The sequence below is a fragment of the Vanessa atalanta genome, chromosome 19, assembly GCF_905147765.1.
Source record: "Vanessa atalanta chromosome 19, ilVanAtal1.2, whole genome shotgun sequence".
Taxonomy (NCBI): Eukaryota; Metazoa; Arthropoda; class Insecta; order Lepidoptera; family Nymphalidae; genus Vanessa; species Vanessa atalanta.
In genome coordinates this window covers 4,507,761-4,533,566 of record NC_061889.1, presented here as the reverse complement: position 1 = coordinate 4,533,566, position 25,806 = coordinate 4,507,761, and the positions used below count along the sequence as shown (strand labels likewise).

At 30.5% G+C, this 25,806-nt stretch overlaps 1 protein-coding gene across 4 annotated transcripts in view; it reads left to right on the top strand.

The window, feature by feature from the left end:
• The first annotated feature begins 14,794 nt into the window (after positions 1 to 14,794).
• Positions 14,795 to 25,806, top strand: part of LOC125071496 (facilitated trehalose transporter Tret1-like) — a 41,922-nt gene continuing 30,910 nt past the window's right edge. Inside the window, exon 1 of one of the 4 annotated variants that reach the window (XM_047681767.1) lies at positions 14,795 to 14,849. The gene's annotated coding sequence lies outside the window, so the exon portion shown is untranslated. Of the gene's footprint in view, positions 14,902 to 25,806 lie in introns of all 4 variants that reach the window. The other 3 variants (XM_047681770.1, XM_047681769.1, XM_047681768.1) reach the window with 3 other exon arrangements.

Genomic DNA, 25,806 nt, shown 5'->3' with positions numbered 1-25,806 from the left:
AATATTTTCATGCAATAATAAATCTTATAGATAATATTTAAAAATAGAATTTTAATTATACGATTACACAATAGAATAAAAAAAAATCTATTATTAAAAACCGCGCTCACCAAAAAACGCTCACGTATAAAATTAGATTATTTCAGGACTGTGCGGTGTGTGGTGTATGTGTTAATATAAAAAAAAACCGTCACATGAGCCGACACGTGCTCTGAGTAATATTTATGCATAATATATTCAATTGTATGTCTGCGTAAACCGGAGATCGGTGTATTACTGTTTTGTTTTTGTTTTTTTTGTTTTTATGTCATAGGTTGGCGGACGTGCATATGGGCCACCTGAGTAAACAAGGCCTGTTATGATATTTACTAAAACGCATTTGAATCATATAAGAATTGTATTTTGACAGAATTGTGATCATGAGTTAGTAGTTATATTTTTAGTGCACGAGTGTCTCATATTAGGATATTGAATTATGAAAAATAAGTCTAAGGAATATTAATCTATACAAGATTATACAGATGATGAACAGAACATGGAATTTGTACGTATATATATAGGTTGATTTTTAATTCAGTGTATCAACATTGGTTTATGGTTAAAAATTAAATATAAGAGCAGAAAACCCATACACATTTACATAAGTATTTTTTTTCTATATAATTTTCAATAATCATTATTGAGTTTGTACAACTTAGTAAACTAAGTTAACATCAAATTATTATTAATAGCAAGAAATATTAACTGTTGTGATCGATTAAATCAGCGGTTGCTTCACGTTAAACTATAAAACTACCATTTAAAAGTGTTTATAAGAATCTTCAAACATGAAAACAAAAATGTTTCGATTTTCCATTTTATTACATTAGAAATATACGGATATTTCCTAAAAGAAATATGTTTTGAAAATAATATACTTCTAACAATTTACTTTGACGCAACTTCTATCGAATGTATTGCCGATCAAAGCACTCATACCACGCAAGTTTTCAAAAGAAGGTTCACGGCATAGTTACAACTACTTCTATATTTCGAGAATAGTTTGAGTAAATGAGTTCATTATGTCATTGCTGCACGTGCCCGACAGTCACGTGTCAGGAATTTGTGTTAAATGTGGCGACTCTTGATGAGATTTTAAATTGAACTACTCTCATTATTTTTTTACTTTTATTTTATACATAAAAGTAACAGCCTATAAATATTCGACTGCTTTTCAAAGACCTCCTCCCCTATGAGGAGAAGGTTTGGAGCTAATTCCACCAATCCTCAATGCGGATTGGAGGATACACGTGTGGCGGACTTTCATTGAAATTAGAAACATGCAAGTTTCCTCATAATGGTTTCCTTCACCACCGAACACGAGATGAATTATAAACAAAATAAAGCACATTGAAAACCAGTGGTGCTGGATTTTATCCTGCAATCATTGGATAAGGTACACGCGTTCTAACCACTATGCCATCTCGACTCATATTTAAATATATTTCGTTAAATAACTTGAATCAAAGTTTTAAATTTGATTCAATTTCGTTGAGAATGAGACACAAACTTTATTTAAAATGCATTACACTACATAATATAAAATTTGCCTATGAAATGGTTATGCTACCACGTGATCGACGGTCACGTGCTTGGCATAGATAACAATGTAACTACAAAAGCGTTAGAAGTTTTTTTATGTAATACTAAACGACTTTAGAAATAGCCATTACTATTTATTTTGTCGTGTTTAAATATAATGGCTTGGCAGTAAAATGGACTGACTTTACATAAGGTCCCCGGATGGACCTTCCTATATTCTGATATTTTATAGCTGAACAGTTTATTTGTAATCTCGGGATCTATTTGCCGGATAAAAATATTTTCGTAAAATTGTTTATTTATTTAGATAGGAAATATACTACATAAGATCACGCTACGACCCTCGCGGAACAACAGCTAGTTTCTAAGAAATAAAACTCATTATATTATACGTATTTCCTTAAATTAATTCATAGAATCTGTGGAATCGTACGTTTACGTATAAAATATTAAACATGCAATAAAAATATATATATTACAATAAAAAATTAAAGGTTTTATCTTATTCGAAAATGTTGTTATCAATTCTTCGATCCTTAAATAGATGTAATACTTTTTAAATGTCCTAGTTAAATCGAATCGATTAGATAAAGGAACAATGATATAACGCCTTCATTGTAATAATAATTGAATAAGAGCTATATTTCTAAGTACACGTGCTTAGCTCTTGTTAGGTGAACGAACTGCAGTGCGATTCTGTGAGAATTCACAAGGTATCTCACTTCATTCATACGCCAATTTGTTACGTTTATCGTATATTTTTTATAATTATTATAGTCAATATGGTATATCACATTCTGGCTTATCACGATCGTTTCGTGTTTCGAGTTTGATCTTACAGAATACCAGTAGTGTTTTCAGAACATCGTTCGTGGGATAATTTTAATATAGACGGATTGTTAAGATTTAATATAGAAAATCATTTTTATAGTGACTTAATATTAAAAATATATCTCTTTTTTTGTTTATATATCAATGGTATTCTAGTTCTAGTAGTGCTTCTGTGAATTGATACAGTGTTGCGCGAGATTTAATTACACAATAATACATAATATTGAAATATGTATCTCCAAAAAAGAAAGATGTTTTAAATGATCTCATATTATTTGTATTGAAAAGTTTTACCTTAAAAGCAGCGCTCTACGTAACACATTTTATATATTAAGATAAGTATGTCCAGATGTTCAATAAGCTTACAAAATAAAACACACTTTGAAAGACACTATAATGTTAATCTACTTCAAAACAAGAAACACCTTGATTTAAACGCATAATGCAATGGAAGCCGTAGAAAAGTTACTGTAAATTAACCTTTATTTTAATTTCCCGACAGCTGCGGCAAGTCAACGACCTCTTAACATGGCTAAAAATAACTCTTGGCATAAACATTACATTAAAACTGAATATTTATAATATTTTTCGCAAGTCATAAATATTACATATTAAAATATGTAAATTAATTGTTTTGTACGTGTTACAATCAACAAAAAACGTTTCCTCCTCCTTAATAAAAGAAATCACTCTTTTGTTTCGACCTAAATATACAAATATGAATAAAACTTCATTATTATTGACGTCAATCCGCAAATGGACCACCTAATGGTAAGTGGTCATCACCGACCGTAGATATTGACACTAAGAAATGTTAACTGTTCCTTACATCGTCAATGCGCCACTGATCTTGGGAACAAATATTTTTTGTCATTTTTACCTGTAGTTACACTGGTCCACTGGTATTTTACTCTATACTGGAAAACAATAATAAGTTTTGACGATCTCCGTGGTCGAGTAGTGTGTACACCGGTTTTCATGGGTACGCCACTCCGAGGTCCCGGGTTAGATTGCCGGCCGAGTCGATCTATAATCAGTTCATTAATTTTCTATGATGGGTCTGGGTGTTTGTGGTACCGTTGTTACTTCTATTTTTCCATAACACAAGTGCTTTAGCTTACTTACATTGGGAACAGAGTAATGTATGTGATGTTGTCAAAAAAAAAACATTGTATCGATGTCTGGTGGTAGAATATCTGATGAGTGGGTACCCAGATCAAAGAACTTATATAATATTATTTATTTGTTTTATTAAAGTATGAGTAAGAGTAACAGTGCGATTTTAATAAAAAACAAACTAAAATAAACTTTTTAAAGCCAAAGTAAATAAACAAGAATATTTCAGTTACGTCATCGTGTAAAATGCATATTCGCAATCGAGTTGGCCTTAATCTGCGTCGTCAAGAAGCGACGACCTCAAGTCACGTGTGAATAATGCTGCAACTGCAGTGAGAAGCGAAGCGAATGATAGATAGCTCTTGTAATTAATTAAACCGTTCTTTTAAAACCTTGATAAATATGAGTAAAAATAGATTTATATTGTAATATTCTTAAAAATAAATACTTGATTACTAATAGGCTTATTACATCAGCGCAAAGTGAGTTGGCACAACGGCAGTGAAACAAAAAATAACAAAGGGCAAAACTGTAATTTCACATCACTCACATAAGACAACCCATATACTGTTGAGCTATTAAGGCTTTAAAAATCAGACCTTTATTGAGTTATCGAAGTAATTGTTAAGGAAGTAAATAATTTTATTTACGAATTAAATAAATAATGAACTTTATTTTTATCTGTGGCACCAAACCTTAAGTTCTCTTCATGGTAGAGCAGTATTCATAAGACATTCTACTGTAAAACAGAAGTACTTAGTATTGTTGTGTGCCGGTTTGCAATTTGAGTGAGCTAGACATAACGTCTTAGTTTCCAAGGTTGGTGCAACATTGAGTATGCAAGGGGTGATAACTCATCATTACTATCTATGATTACCGTATTCGGTCATGATGGTTTTCAAATCTTAGCCAGCTACGAAAGGGAGATATTATTATAGACCAAAAGGACGTCTATACGCAAACACAAGTGTACCGTCCACTATTTCTTCAGTTACTTTTACAGTCTTGTTGGATAACATTTCGTCAATCAGAGAAAGAGTACGTATAGGACTAAAGGCTTTAGATGCCTCTGCATGGAGGCACAGTGGCAATTTCTAAACTCCGGGTTACTTCGGAGAAATTCATGACAGAAAAATGCAATAATTTCGATCGCAGCTAGCAAATAAAATACTTTACAATTTAATATATTTTTATATATTAGAAACATGCTTATATAGTTTACTATCAAAAATATTTTTGAAGGTCAATGTTGTTTACACCTTTAAAGACGTATCACTTTGTATGTTACCCAAGTCAGTTATTAATTTTAAGTGCGTAGTGATAAGTTGATGGTGTAACTTTTCCAATAAATAAATAAATAAATATTTGTTTTTATTTGTAGGTTTTTTTGGATTTTTTTTTCGTTTAGTCCTAAGATTACTATATTTTATATTTGTGGTGTACAATAAAGTATATTAAGAAACATGATGTATTTGCACGGTGTATTTTTTAGCTTCATTAAAGTAATAAAATCGTTTTTAAAAATATCTCAAGATGTGTCCGTGTATCGTGTATAGTTTTTTGTTGGAAGTTTGTTTTATTTAAATAGAAACAATGATATCTCTACCTTTTATTTTGACCGGAACTTATGTTTTTAGTTTTTATTTTGCCTATTACTATTCTTTCTATAGCGGTAGTAAACTAAAACTTTAATTTTAAGATAGTATGAATACTATATCGTGTTTTTCAAACGAGTAATTTATTTGCAGATGACAGATGACTGCAATTACTATCACAACATCGACCTCTAGCTTTAAGTCACGTGTTCGTGGGTTATCGATTGATGTCCGTTTACTATATTAAAAAATAAATTAATTTTGTTTACGCATAGTTAAATTGTCTACGAGGCTTCATTTAAAGGAATAATTCAGAGTGCCGACAGAGAACGACTTTAAGGATTCGCTGCTTGTAACTCAGAAATGATCGTTTCCTGATGTACAGTATCGATTCGTTAATCATAGGAAAATGGGAATTACTTATTTTAAAACATATATAACTATAAATATATATATATTTTTTAAATTAATTTTTCGTATTTTGTAAAATAATATTTAACTTTAATTTGACATTTGTAGGTATATTCTTTGGGGCTTTTGAATTTCAAAGTCTTAAAACTCAGCTCATACCTGCTTAAAGGTTGATTCGCAATATGTAATATACTTTTATATCTCAATATATTAAATGCTTATTATTGAATAGTTTCCTTATTTGTGCATATATCCAAAAATCATATCGCCATTTACAGTATAAATTTGATTTAATGGCGGTGGTTAACAATATCCTGATGAAATCTGCAAGTGTGGGATCTCATAAGTGAGTCCACCAAACAGCACTGTAACAGTATGGTGGAAAAAGCATCAAACGTCCTGCCAAGCTATCTTTACTTGATAGAGTTATTTTAACGCGAAATTATTTTACTTTACTTTTATCATGAATGTAAGTGTAAAATGATTATTTATGAGTCTCAAAATGACACAAGCAATATACAATTATTTGTCGATAAACGAACACACTTTGATAAGCATTAAGTCACGTGTTTCAAAGTGATTCCTTGTAGGGCCGATGACCGATAACAATGCAATAATTTCAAATTTAGAAATCACTAAAGAAAAATTTACAGTTCAAGAAAGACTAAATAAAAAAAAACACTTTACATCTTGACATATAAATAAATTTTAAGTTAAAAAGTATCCTTTCTTTTGTTTTTTTTTTTTTCAATCAATTTGCACCAGGTCGTCAAGGCACTTTTCTACGTTATGGGAAAATAATGCGATATCTGCTTGATGTATTTGGAAATTGGAGGCGGACCCATTTAGTGAGGCATTCTATTTCGCGTTATTCCTTACTCTATTTATGGACATTGACATTTTCACTAGTGTCATGGCTATACTGGTTTGGATCACTCCGATTATTTTGAGGAGTACCAGGAAAGTTTCGTTTTACGCACCTATCGATGATTAGCTGATATCCATTAAAACACAATTACGAAAATCTTTTTTACGAGACTTGTTCATTACAAGGCATTTTGGCGATTGGGTTAGTACTTGAAACTTATTTCTGGATTTCATTTCAATTAAATAGCAACAAGATTGTTTCGATTGCCATCAAGCTATTGCGAAAGTAACTGTCAGATAAAAATAAACGAATCGATTGCATTACGATTTTTTTACCAGCGTTTATGATTACGCAAATGATTATTCAAAAGGTCAATGTTTGTTATTTAATTTACAGTTGATACTAAAAATTCCATTATTAAAAAAATCGATTCGTTCGATTATTGCATTTAATTTTATTTGACTGTAATGTAATAATAATTATTCCTGTACATATAATTGTTAATGACTGTAAACGTATTTTTTACTGTACAAGTCTACTATTATCGTATTTTCCGTTTCTTTTGTGAGTATACCGATTACATTTCTTAAATCGATAAATAAATTAAATTTACGAATAACAATCGCCCGTCACCAAACACTATTTTGTAGAACATTACAATTATAATACTGATTTCGAGCTAATCACGTGTTATAACATGTGGATCGTATCAGGTGAAGTCAGGTCAGCTGCATCCTATACCAAAGATAAGACCTTTAATTTTATTTGACTGTAATGTAATAATAATTATTCCTGTACATATAATTGTTAATGACTGTAAACGTATTTTTTACTGTACAAGTCTACTATTATCGTATTTTCCGTTTCTTTTGTGAGTATACCGATTACATTTCTTAAATCGATAAATAAATTAAATTTACGAATAACAATCGCCCGTCACCAAACACTATTTTGTAGAACATTACAATTATAATACTGATTTCGAGCTAATCACGTGTTAGAACATGTGGATCGTATCAGGTGAAGTCAGGTCAGCTGCATCCTATACCAAAGATAAGACCAGCTTATATGTAACTTGATATTTTTATGTTGTACCGAGAGTTTTATAATGAATTTAAATTAATATAAATCTAATCGTTCGAGATATGATTACGAAATTAAAATTGAAATAAAAACAAAAAATATACTGATTTTCTTAATATCTAATTAAGATTCTTAATATAATTCTTAATATCATCCATAAATAATAAATACGTATCACTAAAATATTTGTATGAAGCGACAGTCATTTGAACATCCTAACACTGAAAAAGAGTATGTGTTCAGCAATAAATAAATGAAAATTTACCTAACTGTAAGCGTTAAATGTCCAACTGCTAAGAAGAGGGTTCTTCTTCTCTTAAAGGACAAAGTTTATAAATAAATCCACTACACTGCTGCACTGGGGATTGGGGTCTATACATGTTACAGAATTTTTGCCTGAAAATTGCATAATGTTTCCTCGTGATGTTTTCCTTCAATGCCGAGCATGAGATGAATTATAAAGACGAATTAAACACGAAATTATGATACACGTGTGATCCATGTGTGTCAAGAACTCGACTGCCAAGTGTAGTTATAATAAATATTCATTGGTTAATGTAGAAATCAAAGGAAGAAATGAAAAATTGTTTAAGTGCGAAAATTACGCGTCTCAGATGTCTGTAGTAAAACAATATATTTTGATAATATTAGTGTTATATATATTATTAGATAGATAGGATTAATGTAAGATTTTCTTTGTCCATAGTGTTACTAAGTCTAAGTATTTTATTTTTCTGCTTGAAGGGTACGTGAGTTAGTGTAATTGTCATTCGTCGACCTCCGTGGTCGAGTAGTGTGTACACCGGCTTCATGGGTACGCCACTCCGAGATCCCGGGTTCGATTACCAGCCGAGTAGATTTAGAAAAAGTTCATTAGTTTTCTATGTTGTCTTGGGTCTGGGTGTATGTGGTACCGTCGTTACTTCTGCCTTTCCATAACACAAGTGCTTTAGCTACTTACATTGGGATCAGAGTAATGTATGTGATGTTGTCCAATATTTATTAATTATTATTATTATTCATTGCGGCGCGTCTACGCCTTCTATAAATATGTATATATTCGTTTATATTTCCTAGAGCATTAATGTCTAAGGGCAGGGCTGTGTACTTAGCATTAGTGTAATTAATGTCTGCTTTCCTATTATAAATCTAATACATGTACAAGCTACTTGATAGTTTTAAAACACAAAAATAATGTAAATAGAAAGGAAACTGTTGACTCGTCAGATGTAATAACAGTCACACTCTATTTATCGTAACCTTACTACAGGGTTATAAAGAACAATTCCATTGCAACATAGGTCAACCTCTCGTTTTCTTAGCTTCTTTGTCCGTTTTTGACAGCAAGACGACGAAACTCGACAACGGAATATAACATAGTTTGCAACAAAAATAAATTTTCTTCTCTAGTTAACCAGCTTGTAAAGTGCATCGAGGCCAACGCGTTCCTCCTTGGCGTTAAAGAGAATTATATTCACACTAACCTTACCTACAGATTTTATTTTACTTGTTTCGAGTTATTTAATTTAACATAACTTACATTAACGCATTTAAGGAGACGCATTGTGTTATTGGTGAAGGGGAAGCAAGTTTATTTGGGACATGTAAACATTAACCGATGCTTATGTTAATAACACACAATTCCATAATAAAGTCATTCCATTATTCCTTAATTAATGGAAAATAGTTTTTACTTATGATTTTTTTTTTTTTTAATATATACTGTAAGTTATACACATGAACAAATTCCGGCCACGAGAGGCGTAAAGCAAAGTAAACAACTTTGACATTGTATTGTATTGATGCAACATTATTGGTTGAGATAATAATAAAATGTATAATATTCAATATTTGCGAAGAAATGACGTTTTGAATGTCGGAATGACGGTAATTTGGAAGTAAAAATAAAGTGGATATAGGTAGTGAAGTGTAAAAGTGTTATCTCATATCTAAAGATATATTCATTAAGAACTGTCTGTACTGCACAATAGAGCAGGAAATAATCCTACTGAATATGTTTTTTTATCTTTACTCATTCGATTGGAACAGGATATATGTGATGGATAGGGATTATTTTTGCTGGAGACAGATCCGATAGTCCAATGCCACAGATATTTAGCACGACAGGAGATGTAAGGATCAGGCTCAACATTCGCCGGTTGAACGTGCTTTGTAATACATAGAAATGAAGAACTGCATAGTAGTTGTTCTTAAGCAGTTTTGTTTAGAGCATTAATACTAACTATAGAGTTATACTTATTTATATCATCATTAATTAGTCGTACATAATAACGAATTATTATATAATATTATTTTATAAAATGTACGTAAAATGTCGAATCTCGTAAAAGTATGTGAATAATACGCATGAAGCTTCAACATTGTAAATCCAGTCCCTTTACTAACCCAAACAACTGCGGCGTCACGTCTACTGTATTCGGTGCACGTGGCGAGAGCACGTGAGCTGCGCGCACGCACCTGATCGCCGCGCCCGGGGGGAACGACCTTGCTGTCACTATTTGAAGAGCGAACGTATCCAGACAGAATAGTTCATTTATTAAATAATTACCTTATTTATATGATCGTTATATACAATCTTTGAATAAAATTGACTTTTGATAAAGTCTACCATGCAAAAAAAAACAAAGCAAATAGGTACTATGAAAAACTATATTTTGTAAGTAAAGTAAGTAAGTAATAAATAATATTTATTTAATTAGCTATCAATAAAATAACTATGACAATAAGTTACTAGTTTATTCGTAATTATAGTTAGGCTCACAATCAGCTTTATTACGTTTAATTTAAAACTAAGACGAACACGACATAATATTAGCTATGAATTATGATAAATAAACCGTTTGACTATGAATATGTTTTTAATGAGCTAGTTGGAGTAACTTTGATATAGAATAACAAAGGACGAAATAATATAGAGAATTAAAAATATAATCCAAAATACAAATCCTATTTCTAAGGAAACTAACTTAGTATTAAAACTTCTGGTTTAATTTGTCAGCATGTAATAATAACAACACCACCATCTTTTGTCAATTTTACACATTAATACAGCGCCATCTATAAATAATTTATGGATGTATAGACAAGACAAAATTTTAATAATGATGTTTAAGTAATTCGGCACAAGACCAACAGATGGCAGTATAGACTAATTAATTTACTTCATACTAAAATTTATTGACGGATTTTTACCGACTTCAAAAAAAGGAGGTTATATTATATATATTTCTAGTTTAGACATCTAAAATGGCATTTAAAACATTTGAATTATAAAAGGTTTTAATGCTTATAAATGTGTGCAATATGTAAAATAAAATTAAACTCTTAACAAAATTTACTTAAATGAAAAAATATAAAAATGTATGTAAGTAACAAATAAATTACTTTTTATTTACAAACCGCGACGTTCTAAAACCTCAGAATAAAATTAAGTAATTCAACTTATATTAAAATAATAATTTCAAGATCAAAAAATAAAATAAAATAGATTTTTTGGTAAGAACAACTTATCCGCTATGAGCAATAAAGTTGCATATTTTAAGAGATTATAACAAAATAGCAGTACATTTTTTATTATCATTACACGGGCTTATGGGCTACCAGACGGTAAGTGGTCACCACAGTCCAGCAACCGGAGCAACTGCTCTGGGGTCTCCACTTAAGGAATTAATAAGACATGATAATGTTTTTAACAACTCATTGTGAAACGAGATACGTAAAAAATTCCTTTCGAGAATCAATCTTATTGGTAAATGTATCCTTACTATTTTAAACTTTCGAAACTTGTGAGAAAACGAAATTTGATGGGTAATTGCAATCTTCTGAACCGAAATGCTTCCCAGACAAATGTAGAAATAGTTGGCGCTTTTATATGTGATTATAATATAAATAAGCAGCACCGAGAACAGATTTTGCGTTCGTCATATCGACTATACATTACAAAACGAAGGACTGATCCGAATTTCAAGGAAATAAACATGTTTTCTTATTTGGTATACCTAATTGGTTACTCTAGAAACTGATATCGTAGCACTAAGGATTGTTATCCTGATTGACAAATACTAACCGCTCTCATGGAAAGTGTGATACAGTTCAATGTTCGTCTTGCAATACCACTGCGTGGAAACGTGACATTCGATACGAGTATATTATGTATCATTGCTCTCAAGAAGTTCATATGTTCATGTTAACCATAAAGATATCTTTTTTCTTGTGTACTTATATTGTATAATTGGTAAGCACACACTATGGTCAGCGAGTTGGTCGTCATTTCAGTATAGGATTTGTTCTTGTTTTAAAATGATTGGTACAATTAATAAAAGTAAGCGCCTGCGTTGATTTATTTTTACGCTAGCGTTTCCAGTCTTCTGCTTTTAAACTTGGAGTAAGATTAGCCCGAGGAATCGAAATGATTTGGCCATTTTTGTGGTCTGTCATTTTTTGTTGAGAATAATTCAAGTCATATTGTTTGCTTTAAAATGACTTTTACTTTTAATTCGTACTTTTTTAAATCTCCGAACACTCAATATCAGAAGCAATCATAATCAAACCGTATAAAACTTTTCTTTTTTAAAACATTCACCGTCATGTTCTCTATATACGTTTATTATTAGTTAGCTCTTATTGTTTCTGGTGCAGTTTAATACCAAAACCAATAAAGCCTGGCGAAAATACCGGAAATCACATTTGAATTTTTTTAGTCACCATTATAATGACAATATCTACATATAATATCTATACTAATATTATAAATGCGAATGTAACTCTGTCCGTTTGTTTGTTGATATGAAGCAAGCTTGAACTACAAGGATGATAACAGGATTTTATATGCCTAACACTTAACGACCAACCCCTAAATAGCGAGTTAAGCTGTTCGCGAAAACGAGACTATATTATCTCCAAATAATCTTTAGGGTTTATAGGTACCTACGCATGTCTCATGTATTATCATGTTTTATGTAAGAAATGGTCGAAATATGAATATTAGGACTCGACGCCATATTTGTAATTTGCTTTGTAATAACATGTCCTAATAAGAAATACTATTTTAATGGTAAACACCGAGTAATTCATTTGAGATCGTCATAACATGGTTTCCTATTACACGACCGAAATGGTTAATGAAATTTAAAACGATTTCTTTGGTATTCTAAATAATTAAGCTTAATTAAATAGTATTTTACTATTTTAGATTAAAGTAAAGTAAATAATTTGTTTCTGAAAAATGTATTTACACGTAGGGAAACTTGAACATCTACTGAAACTAATAATACTATTTTTGTCTGTGAGGGACTCCAAGGGATAGCTTACGCTAGCTACCATAAATTAAAAGACAAAATCCATATCACAGACAGATGTAAGTTCAGATCATGAGTTGTAAATGTATTCTAGAGTAATTAAATTGATATATTATTTTATGTAGATTAATATCAACGAAAACAAAGAGAGTGAACATTAAATATTATACTTTAACAAAGATTAAACTTCAAGTTTCATTCTGAAACGTCCACGTCACATACAAAATGTTTCACACTGAATTTTTTACTTTTAACCAAATAATTGTGATGGCTCAGTGGTTATTGCTCGAGCTGTGTTTGAACCCAGGTACACATTGCGATTCCCCGGGAATACCGATTCATAAAACACATTCTAAGGCTAAGCCGATGATACCACATCGGTCCACAAGTCGGGAGTTTATAGAGTCTTTATCAATTTTCAATAAGTACAATTTAGGTACTGATTATTGAAATTATTAAAAGTTTAGTGCATTTGTAAAAGACGTTATTTGTTTTAAATTTTGATTTATCACTCTGTCCAATGGGTATATAATATTCCATTAAATATTATACATAATCCCAGTGCATTTCGAACTATTAGGCGAAGTGATAAATAAAAATTATGATTAGAAAACTTAAAATGAACAAACTTAATATTAGAACATAAATTTGAATAATTGATTAATAGTGATGACGGATTACAGTGATAATAGTGATTTATTAATCACTTAGTCCATAAAATATTGCATATATTTGCTCTTATTAATACTATTATTATTGATGTTAAATAAAAATATACGAATAAATTCAATAGCTTAAGTAATAGACTTATTTGTTCAATATACATATCATTTTCTAAAATAAGATTATTTCAAGCGGTTATATTCGTAATTTTAATGAGATTTTTTTTCTTAGTTACATTTTTTTCCATTTTTCACCTCTTATTTTTCCTATTCTAAAAAACTGCCATTCGAAATCAACGAAACACCTACATAGATCAGTCGCTTATTTATAACAAGTTGTCGCCCGCGGCATCGCTTGCGTTTTAGGGATTATTCGTCAGGTATTAGGAATAAAAAACTTATGTTCTTCCTTGGAGTTCAAGCTTACTTTATAACAAGTTTTATCTAATTTGGTTCAGTGAGTAGGCCGTGAAAGAGCAATAGACAGACAGACAGATGAAAAGTTACTTTTGAATTTATTAATAAAATGAAAAATATATATTTATAATATATATATTTAGTATAGTCAAAAGCGATACTACCGATAGTAAAAAGCTTATTATTTATAACTTTAAAGTTAAAACTAAATAAGGAAAAATCGAAAAATATCACACAAATTATGAATATAAAAGTAGCTCCGTATGTTTGTTACTTCATCGCGACTTAACAAACCCTCATAATAATATTTACTTGGTGGTAGGGTTTTGTGCAATACCGTCTGGATAGGTAGGTACCACCCATTCTGCCGCCAAGCAGCAATACTTGGTATTGTTGTGTTCCGGCTTGAGGGGTGAGTGAGCCAATGTAAGTACAGGAACAAAGGAATATAACTTAGTTCTTAAAAGGCTTTATTAAATCTTAGCTTCCAAGGCTGGTGGCGCATTGGCAATGTAAGGGTTGGTTAATATTTCTAACAGCGCCAATGTCTATGGGCGGTGGTGACCACTCAACATCAGGTGGCCCATTTGCCGGACCGGCTATCTAAGACATTAAAAAAAAACAGATAAAGACATAAAAATATGGGAAATAGAGAAAAAAATTACTTCGACGAGGATAGAGTTGCGAATACCTAGACTATCAATGAAGTAGTTTGTTGCATTTCTCAAAAATATTTATTGATAATCATTTAAAGTAATATAATATATAACTTTAAATGTCACGTTCAACATAAATTGTGTCATGACATTTCAAAACCAAAACGTAAAATTTTGGAAAAAAAAAACTTAGTACACAATTCTAACACAGTAGTGGGTATTCAGCTAACAAGGACGATAATCGTCGTCAGTGGGCCGCCATCAGCCCATCAGTCTATCACATCGGCTTACAACAAACACTCAATATATGAGTTGGTTTCTTTTGAGTTTTAATATTAATTTCGATTTCCGTGACAGTGACGTGTGTGTGATCTTATGTGCTTTAATACCATTAAACATAATAATTAATAAACAAATAATATATACATTTTGATTAAAAACAAAAAAAATAATAATAATAAACAAAGCTAAACAAATATAACCTAAAATAAAAAAAAATGATTAAAAATCGTGCGCTAGGTATATTTCGTTATACCTAAATTTAAAATAACCTTAGGATATTATCGTTTTTATTTAAGATAAATAAATCGAACCAGTGAATAAAACGCGTGGTTGTATATTTAAGAACGCCGGTTTTTTTATGCGCTTCATATGTTTTTTTTTAATCATTTCATGCTAGGCGGTGGAACATCGTGTTCGTGAAAACCAGTTTCGAATAAAACTCTATCACACTTGTCTATCAACCGGGATTGGAGCAGTTAAATAAGTTTCATTCCTTAGAATGAAAACAGGAAGAGGGGTTTAACAAATATAAAAATGATATTAAAAACATTTTAAATATATTTTTTAAAACCAGAGATGATGTCAATGAGCATTTACATAAAATTACAACAAAATATTCTTATTATTGAAGGTTCAATGACATAATCACGTGATATACGATTTTAATTATACCTATATTTTTTTTAAATGAAAAATAAAATATTTTTTATCCTTATATTTAATAAATTAAATTATTTATTTAAGCCCAAGACTTAATTCGTTGTTTTTCTAGAAACCTTGTATCGAAAGCTTTCGAAAAACATTATACAAAAAAAATTAAAATTTTTCCATGGAATAATTATGACAAATTATATTTTTATGTTATAAATATTACGCAAAGAATAATATGAGGGAGTATTATTTTAATTATAATTGAGTTATAACAATATTAAAATTTAAAACCAAATTGAAAGTACTTTAGTTCACAGAATAAATTCTTAGAGAGATATTTCTGATAATGATAAAGTAACAATTTACGAAAAACAATATCTTAAATCTAGTGTTAATTCAACTTCAATTACCAATAAAGTGAAAATATTTTTTTATTCAACGCCTAGCTAAGGAAAAAATAAATTGTGCCAAAACAAAAATAGTCTGATCCCTTAATTGAATCAGGAATTCTTCATTCTCTCTCTATTACAGAGCTAATCTTTCAATTTGTTTGTCACGGCAAGCATTAAGCAATACGCAGGAGGTTGAACCTCACGTTCTTATTGACATAACAATACGCTTTTATTATAAAGACGTTTCGTTTTATTATTGTAGATTACAAACATAGACATGCCAGCGTAAATAAGTAAATTTTAAGTCATCAAACACAATTTGTTCTATTAATTTTGATAATTCGTCTTTTTATAAACAATAATAATTTTCATTTTAAAATATTCAATTTACGTCACTTAGGATGAAGCGTATACGATGTGATAAGCAAAACAGCATTTTATTATATTGCTAACGATATTATAAATGTCACGACTCACTTCTTTAAGGAACAACAAGACGTAATTTGAGTTACATTAAAAACTTTTTTCTTGGTAATCATTTAAAAAAATATATATGTGTTAAAAAAAATAAAAGGAAAGGACTCAGGGGTGTGAGTTCTATGAGGGCCATATTTATCAATAACGCACATATATCAAGGTTAACGACGTATATCCACCTATTAAGCAATTTTGCCGGTAATTTAAGTCTGTTTATAATACAACAAGGTGTCTCATGACACGTAACACGAAAATATTACGAAATTTTTTATATTTGTAGAAGTTAAAACAATTTCTGAAGTTTGAATTGTACGGAAAGGATAAGAAGTCTTATTTAGATTCATTTAATAGTATATAAAGCGTGTCCTATTAACTGAAGTAAAACAATTATAATAGTGAATAATACCTAGGTCTCTTTATTGTCTATGTATAGAATATAATAATTTGTAGTCATAATATTGTAATCGTATATTATATGAGTATCGTAATCGTAATATGTTATAAAGTCCTACCGTTTATGACTTCAGATACATACATACAGAAGGTTTTTATATATTAATATAACACTAGAGACATCCAAGCGAGCGACGTGTTGGATGAGTTAGCTAGGAATCATATATAATATTTTATAAGCCTAGCATCTAGTGTATTCTGATGTGTGTATTGTCTTATTAAGATGGCTATTACTGTCTGAGAGAATGAACTACATACACTAGTCACCCTCGCCATGCCGCTGCCGGCCTTCAAGATTGTAGGGAATTCATTTTTTTTAATGTGACATAGAAAAGAGTTGGCGTATTTATTTGTGCGCGATGCAATTCATTGCACAGTTAGTCAAGTTTATAAAACATGCAAAGTAGCGCGTAATATACCTATGAAATTTTATTACGGTAACGTGCAAGTGTGATTCTGTAAGCGTTGACTTCGTATCCCACTCGTGAAATGTTAACAGTCGACATAAGATTATGTCGCCATTTTGATAGGCGTACGCTGTAAATTTTATAATTTTTACAGTCACTGTCGCATTTCACATTTCACGCTCGTGTTCTGTGGTGACTTTCGAATTTCATACAGAATAGGTTAACCCTATATATGTTTTCTTTTTAAAACCAAACTGTACTGTAGATTATATTTAATGAAATATGATTAAAATTAATTATTTTTACTTAGAATTATCTATGCAAAATTTTAAGGTGTGAATAACAATCCTTTTCTTTTGTAAAAGTGCCAGTGAATTTATTTTCGACGTTGAACTGATATAAGAATGCTTAAAATAAGTTAAGCCGGGTGTTGAAATTAAGCCAGCACATAATAATATATTACAAAAAATCAAAATCTGCGTAAGGAATTATGTTTTAGGTATGATATTCGCTGACTGATATATAAGGTCTAAATTCGTATGAAACATATAATTATACGTATATATTATTATACGTATACGTAAGACATTTTTGCAACAACACTTATATAGCATCGGTTATTACTGTATATAACAGATTATACTTGATTATATAGTAAATTGCAAACCAATTATTTAAATAACCGTCGTTGTCTTCAATACTCCTACTTTAATATTTACACAGCTTGCATGTTTATTTTGACACTTAATTGCAACTATGTTGGCTGGCCTGAAGTTGTGATATCCTGATCATAAGCGAAAATTAAACATTAAAAAAAATAGTATATACAAATAATAATTTGATTATAAATTAGCAATATACGTATTGGTATCTTTTTAGCAAATGGCGCCAACAACCTTGAGAGCTAAGATGTTATGTCCTACAACCAAGTAAAAATCTTATGTTACATTTCACACTTTTGTTCGTAGAGACAGTGCAGTCTTACTTTCGTTTAATGTAATAGATTATATTAATTTAGTATATTATTATTATTATACTTATTTATATTTCGTAGTTATAAAATAATTTATACTATTGGAAGGAGATAGTGATGACGTGTGCATTAAAATGTTAAAAATATATCTCTAAATCATTTTGTTTTACAATTATTGTACTTTTATTTAACAATATCAACTAACTAACACAATATAATTTCAATTTAAATTTTTGTTAGACGATAAAATAAAGACAGCATGAATAAAGCAGAGAAGCACTCTAGTTTTATCTCTGTTTGTATTTTTTATTATAAACTATTCAAAAATCCGTATAATGTCAAGATTACGAGTGGGGCCACGTAACGCACGTGATTGCATAGACGGCAATACAAGCGCGAGCGATTATGTATTTTATACATTTTACCGTTTCCGATTCATATTAACTAATGTAACTATTCATGCGGAAAAAATAGCTAAAATAAAAAAATACGTTAAATATAATAATTATAATTAATTATATTAATATATATATTTATTTACATAAAAATAATATTTACATTAAGCCTTAAGTATCTGTATATTTTATTCATATTTATTGCCTATGGGTTATTTTAAATATCCGTCTTACGTAATAATAAAATAATATATTTATTGAATGACTTTACAAATAAAGCATCAAACGAATGTTTTTTATTCAAACACAAGTCTTATCTGTAATTATATTGGACTTATCTGGATTCTTAATAATGGGATAGTTCCTCGGATCGTAGGAACTGGTCTGAAGTATGTACGTCGAGGACATTTTAAAACCGGTAATTTTATTGTGACGACACGCCTACATCCAATAAAGCCACATCTGTGGATGTTATTGTGAATAAATCTGTAACTTTAACGTGAACGGAAATTACTGTTAGTTGCAGAAAGTTAAAAATACTGGTAATTTTATTAATCTGTATTACTGACATGAATATCACGTAAACGTTTTTAATACGAAATTCAACGTAATATTTTATCTAGGTATTTCAAATATATGAATGAACGTTTTCATTTAAATGGCATTCCACTTTTTTTTTAATATAATTACAACGCGTACGTTATTTCTTTAAGATAACTTGTTTGTTAGTTTATTTTAATATTTACACATAATCGATTTTTGATTATACATGGTCGTAGATAATGATTAATAATTTCATTGACACTAGACAGGTACTTTATACGCGCAGTGTTTTGCGTAAACTTCGTTGCAATAAACAAGTTATAGGTACATATATTACATTAATCATCTACTTTCTAGAATAAGGTTATTAATTCGCTTTTTTGTGATGAAAACTTTCGATGAGTGACCTTTAATTCAAATTTAAAAAAAAACAACCCAAATCGTGATTGTATTTATTAAAGATCAAAAATACGTACAGAAAATTGTTTATATTATGTTATATAGTTGCGTAATTTCTAAGAGATTCATAGTTTTTTACGCTAGAACTAGCTTTGGTATGCCAGGCTGTTCCAAATAACTAAAATATAATTATTATTGTACATGCAAAATGAAAAAAAATAAAATATCACGCTGAGTTTCTTTCGCCGGTTCTTCTCAGGTTCGAGGTGTTAAATTCCGAACCAGTGGTAGATTTTTGACTATCAATAAGCAAGTGTAAACACTTCTATATTAAATAAAGATTTTTGACTTTGACTTTGGTATATTTTTGTTATAATAACACACGCGAATACTGCATTAACAAACAAATTAATATAAAATTAATTAAAATTAAAACATTAACAAAAATCATAGTAAAACGGAACGGTGCGAATGGAAAATGCAGCTGCAATTCATTATTACTTATATTATTTTTAACAAAAAATAAGAAATCAAATTACCTAGATTTTTGTACATTATGGTTTTATACTAAAGATCTTATTTATTATAATTATAGCCAGCTAATCTTTTTATAATATTTATTTGCTGTTCTACAATCCACAGTGCACAGAAAAGCCATTTATTGATTTTTTTTGCACTGCTATATACTTTTTCCAATGTACTTTCTTTTTATTTAAATAAATAAATAAATTATATCGATTAAAACGAACTGCTAAATTACAAGTCATCGTATTGTATAATCATAAACGTACCTGTTATAAGTATTCCAACATGGAAGGATTTGATCTTAATTTAATAGTAGCAGGGTTCATATTTATACTCAAAAGGCGGCTTATTCATCAACTTTATAGTTAAGCTAAGACTGTAAGATTGAATACGGAGATTACATAACTGGTTGCTAGGAAGCCTCTTCGATAAATATATTTATTTATTCAATAGTATTTATAGTTTGTGTAAAATTTAAATGAGATAATCCAATGGATACGACGTGGTTAATAGATTTGAAGGCCACAGGTTCTATACCGGCAGGGACAAATGTTTTATTATATTTATTCAATCATTAATTATTTTCTGTAACCATATACAAAAGTGACGTGAAATGTGATAAATTATGATGGCAAGATATCATTATTTTTATATTTCAGCCGTGTACGTTAACAACAAAAGTCTTTATTATACGTATAGTGTGTTAAGCTTAGCGTAAACTTCCGGGTCGTCAGCACCCATCATCAATTAATCTCTCGATGAAATGACAATACTGTATAAAATACATGCCATCTTAGATCTCAAGTTTGACAGCAGCATTGAAGATTTAAGACGTATAAAAAAAAATTATACTCGGCCGGTATATTACCGATATTCAAAAACAAAAAGAATATTCCTACTTCATTCAAGTAGAATCTCAAACCCTCATTACAATTATGTTACAAGATTGTATTTAATTTTAAGCTAACAATCAAAACTTAAGCGAATAACTGGCATGAAAATCATGTTCATCGGTATTCGAACATCGTCATTTAGATAAATGTATCGGAATGCAGTCGAAGAAATATAAATATACATTTAAAATATGTAGATTAGCTAGAGGAAAAAGAAACTGTATAAAAGTTAAATATATACTATAAAAAAATAAGGTGTGTACAAATCACACATGTTCTATTCTTTTTTGCTTGTATTTTTGCTGTGAGGCATTTCCACCAATGCGCCGCACTTTAGGATCTAAGATGTAAATATATCTAGATCATAAGGTCTCTAGTTACACTAGCTTACTCACCCTTCAAAACACAAACAACACATAATATCGTATTATCGACTTTCAATACACAATGATTCCAAAGAAGTTTCTCCTCAAAATATGTTAAGTATTGTTATTATCTTAAAAAATGTAGTAACGATATTCTGATAAAAAATAATGGCTTTTACTTGTATTTAGGTATCAATTACAAAGCTTCTTACATTCGTCATATTAAATGCCGATAAAGAATTTGTAACGAGTGATGTTTAATCCAGCTTCAAACAGAAACTATCTGTTCCAATTATATTATCTAACACAATTTAAAAGAAACTCGCATTATACTAATATTAAAACGATGTAAGTATTGTTTATTTGATATGGAACTTTCGTATTACGGTGAATGGCTTATAAAGCTGCAAATCCCGAGGTCACAATCTCGAGGATACCACGGACTGCTACGCAAAGAAAGTTAGTAGGTTTAGGAATTCTGAGAAACAATGTAAAGTTTCGAATTGGCCAGTGTTTACTACCATATTTTGGAACGTAGGTCGAAACTTTGGTCCTGAACTATGTCCAGTCAATCCGACAAGGTCCTATAGGATTATGTGAGTGAAGGGATAAAAAGTGCCTACTCTTTGTTTATAATATATCCTGACTAAACTCCGATGAGAAAGGATTTTGTGGCTCGTGATCGTTACTGGCTACAATTAAACTCTGAATAGATTAGATCGGAATTAATGTTTTTTTTTTTTCTAGTTAGCTTAACTTATAATTAAATTATATAAAATTGTTTAGAACAATTGACGAGACACTAGTTTAAAGATTTATTATAAAATAGTGCCCAAAAGCGTTAGTTGTTAGCTTCAACGTAATTAATAAATGCTATAATCAGATAATAGAGGACTAAGAGACAGTGTGAGAAATCCGTAAGAATTTAGTACGATAAAGCGAAAGGTGAACAGATTGATAAAATAGGTTACAAAATTGTGTCTCTAAAATAAAAGGGGTCTAAGAGGGAATTATAACATATTAGACTTTTATGACTGCACCGCCTACGCCGATGGTTTTAAAAATTCTCTCTCAGATTGGGTTGTCTGGAAGAGATGGCTAATTAGCCATAAGTCCGCCCATTGTGCAAAACTCGTAATCAACATTTTTTTATTTTTTTTTATTTTACTAATTTTGTTTTACTTTTTTTTCTGTGTGTTTCGTGTTGTTTGTGGTGTACAATAAAGTATATTTCATTTCATTCATTATTAGAAATTTATAGTTAAGGATTAAGAAGTATTTATTAATTAAGAAGTCTACGCTAAAGGTAAATGACGCTTTATGTAAATTACCTTTGATATAAGATTATGGCCCTGACATTAATAATACGATGGCTTCTATGTAATCTAGGATATTACGTAACTTTTAAACATAAATATTTATTAGTTTTTTGTTTTTAGTTAAAAATATTGTTTTTCTGAATACTTAAATAGTATAGTAATTCAAGAGGTTAGTTGCTTGTAATCGTTAGCCGTTAACTCCATGCTGAATAACCACCTTGTTTGACCAAACCTAAGATCAGGACCCCGGGGTCACATGATCTGCAGCCGATAAGACACCAACGAAGTACCCATATATTGCCGCCTAAGTTAGTATCGGAATACTTAGCGTTGATGTTTCAAGATTCGCTCAGTTCCGCGGTCAATTGGAAGGTAAAGTCAAATTGGCATCTAAAAAGCTCGATGTGCTCAGCAAGGCAAGACAGTATTTCACTTCGGCCCGTCGCCTAAAACCATACAAGGCGCAAATTCGGCCTCATGTGGAGTACTGCTCTCACATCTTTCAATTGTAACTTTAAAAAAATGTCTTAAAGAATATTACCTTCGTCTACAAGTAGAAGTGGCTACGTAACAAAAACTTTACAAATTAATGCGAATGAAGCAAAATATGAAAGAATAGAATCCTAAAAACTTAGACTTCTCTTTATTTTTTTATTTTTTTTATTTAATCATAGTTTCATTTGTCCTACCCATGACGTACACATAGAGTTATGGTTGTTATGATGCGAAGATGTGCATGCATGTATTAAATTTTTGTCGTTATATTAATGTTCAGTTTTAAAATGTAGTTATTGATCTGGAGAAATTGCTTATTTACTTCTTTTTGTGTTCTATAATTATGTCAACGGTTTCTCTTTTACTTGCTTTTATATCAGTTTTTTTTTTTTTTTTTTGTATTTTTTGTTTTATCATTTTCATTATACTTTAATATGTTACGGAACGGTGCGGCGCTTTTAACTAAATTAACATAAAATAGAAGGAGCAAGCTGAAAATCAGCGCTGGGCATAGCACAGCACATAGCTGAGCTTGCAACCAATTGCGATACGGTCGTCAATGAAAAAGAGTGGTAAATTAGAAAAAATGTGTCCAGTATAAATAATTTGTATCTCATAAAAATATGTATATTTTCTTAAGAGTTACTCTGTAATGTACGACCTATCTGAAGCAATAAATTTTATTATTATTATTATTATTATTATTTTGTTATTCTTGACAACTCGGCTTAGAGCCGGTATTTACGTCATTCTCACGGGCCAAAGCCAAGTGGTCAGACACGTCTTAAAAATTGAAAACTCTAAAGCAATTCCCGTTCCCCTTCTGTTGCAAGAAATTTGCGTACAATTCTGCAAGTGTTTAGTATCACGGCCTTCTGCATATTTACATATAGAAAATTTGGAAGATTTAAAGTTTTTACAGATATGTGCATTTGTTTGGGTATGATACCAGTAGTAGACAGAACTATTGGGACTATTGTAACTTTCTGCAAGTGCCACATACGTGCTATTTCTTCTTTTAGTTCCGTGTATTTTGTAAGTTTTTCATTTATGGTGCTTTGCAGATTGTGTGTGTTAGGGATGGCAATGTCAATTAAAAAGGCAGATTTTTGTACTTTGTCGACTATTGTTATATCAGGTCTGTTGTAGTGAACTGTGCGATCTGTAAGTATTGCTCTGTCGTAGTATAATTTGTGAGTGGTGTTTTCTAGTACCGTTTCGGGTGTGTATTTATAGTATGCTATTTTGTTAGATATTAATTTGTACTTTAGAGCCAGCTCTTGGTGGACTATATTTGCTACCTGATCGTGTCTGTATTTGTAATCTGTTTGTGCTATTGCTCTGCATGCGCCAGTTATATGCTGTATGGACTCCGAAACACTATTGCAGCGTCTACATAAATCAGTGCTTAAGTTAGGTATTCTCATTATGTATTTCTGGTAATTACGGGTCTCAATAACTTGGTCCTGTATTGCAATCATAAACCCCTCAGTCTCAGGAAAGAGCTCGCCTCGACTCAGCCACGCGTTCGACGCATTTATGTCGACGTTACTACGGCATAGGTCTTGACGATGTCTTCCGTGTAGTGACTTACGGGTCCATTCGATTATTTTAACATTGCGATCTATTTGTTCTTCATTGCTTTGCGTATTTTTATCCTGTAAGTTTAGCGGTGTGAGTTTTTTATCGGTTTCAACTATTGCAGTATGTAGTTTTGATGTGTTAGATTTAGTGTAAAAGTATTTCCGTAGATTTGTAATTTGGTTATTGTGCATGTTTATTATGTCTATGATACCTCTCCCCCCCTCACTTCTTGGCAGAGTCTGTCTTTGTACGCAAGCTCTTGGATGGTGTTTTCTGTTTTTTGTCATGTTGGTATTAATATTTCGCTGCAGTTGTTTTAAGTCGTTTTTTGACCATTTGAGTATACCGAAAGAATATATTAAAATGGGGATAGCAAAGGTGTTGATGGCTTTAATTATGTTTTTGGAATTAAGTTGTGTTTTCAATATCCTATTCAGTCTATAATTAAATTGTTGTTTAATTTTTATTTTGGTTTCTTTTTCTAATATCTGTTTTGCCTGATTGTAACCTAAATATTTATATGTATCGTTTTCTTCTAAGGGATCTATTGTTTCTCCGGTTTGTAGTTGATAATGCATTAGATGATTATGACCTGCTTTAATTGAATTGATTTTACATTTGTCAATGCCTAACTCCATTTTATTATCCTGTGAGAAATTTTCAGTTAATTTAATTAAGTTTTCAAGACCCTTTTCTGTAGATGAGAATATTTTTATGTCATCCATATAAAGTAAATGATTAATATTTATAAGCTCAATGTTATTTGTCAGACTGTTTGTGTATTGTAGTGTGTATCCATTGCATGTAGAGTTTAAAATAGTAGAAAGGGGGTTCAAAGCAAGGCAGAACCATAAAGGACTTAAAGTATCGCCTTGGAAAATACCCCGTTGTATTTTGATTTCATCGGTTTCAATAGTTTTATTTTGTAAGCTAATTGTAAGTTTAGTAGTCCATAAAGATATAGCGTGCTGTAAAAAATGTATGATTTGCGGGTGTATTTTGTAGATATGTAAAATCTTTATTAACCAGCTATGTGGCACGGAGTCGAATGCCTTTTTGTAATCTATATAAACCGTATATAGATCTTTTTTCATTTTTTGCACTTGTTTTAGGAT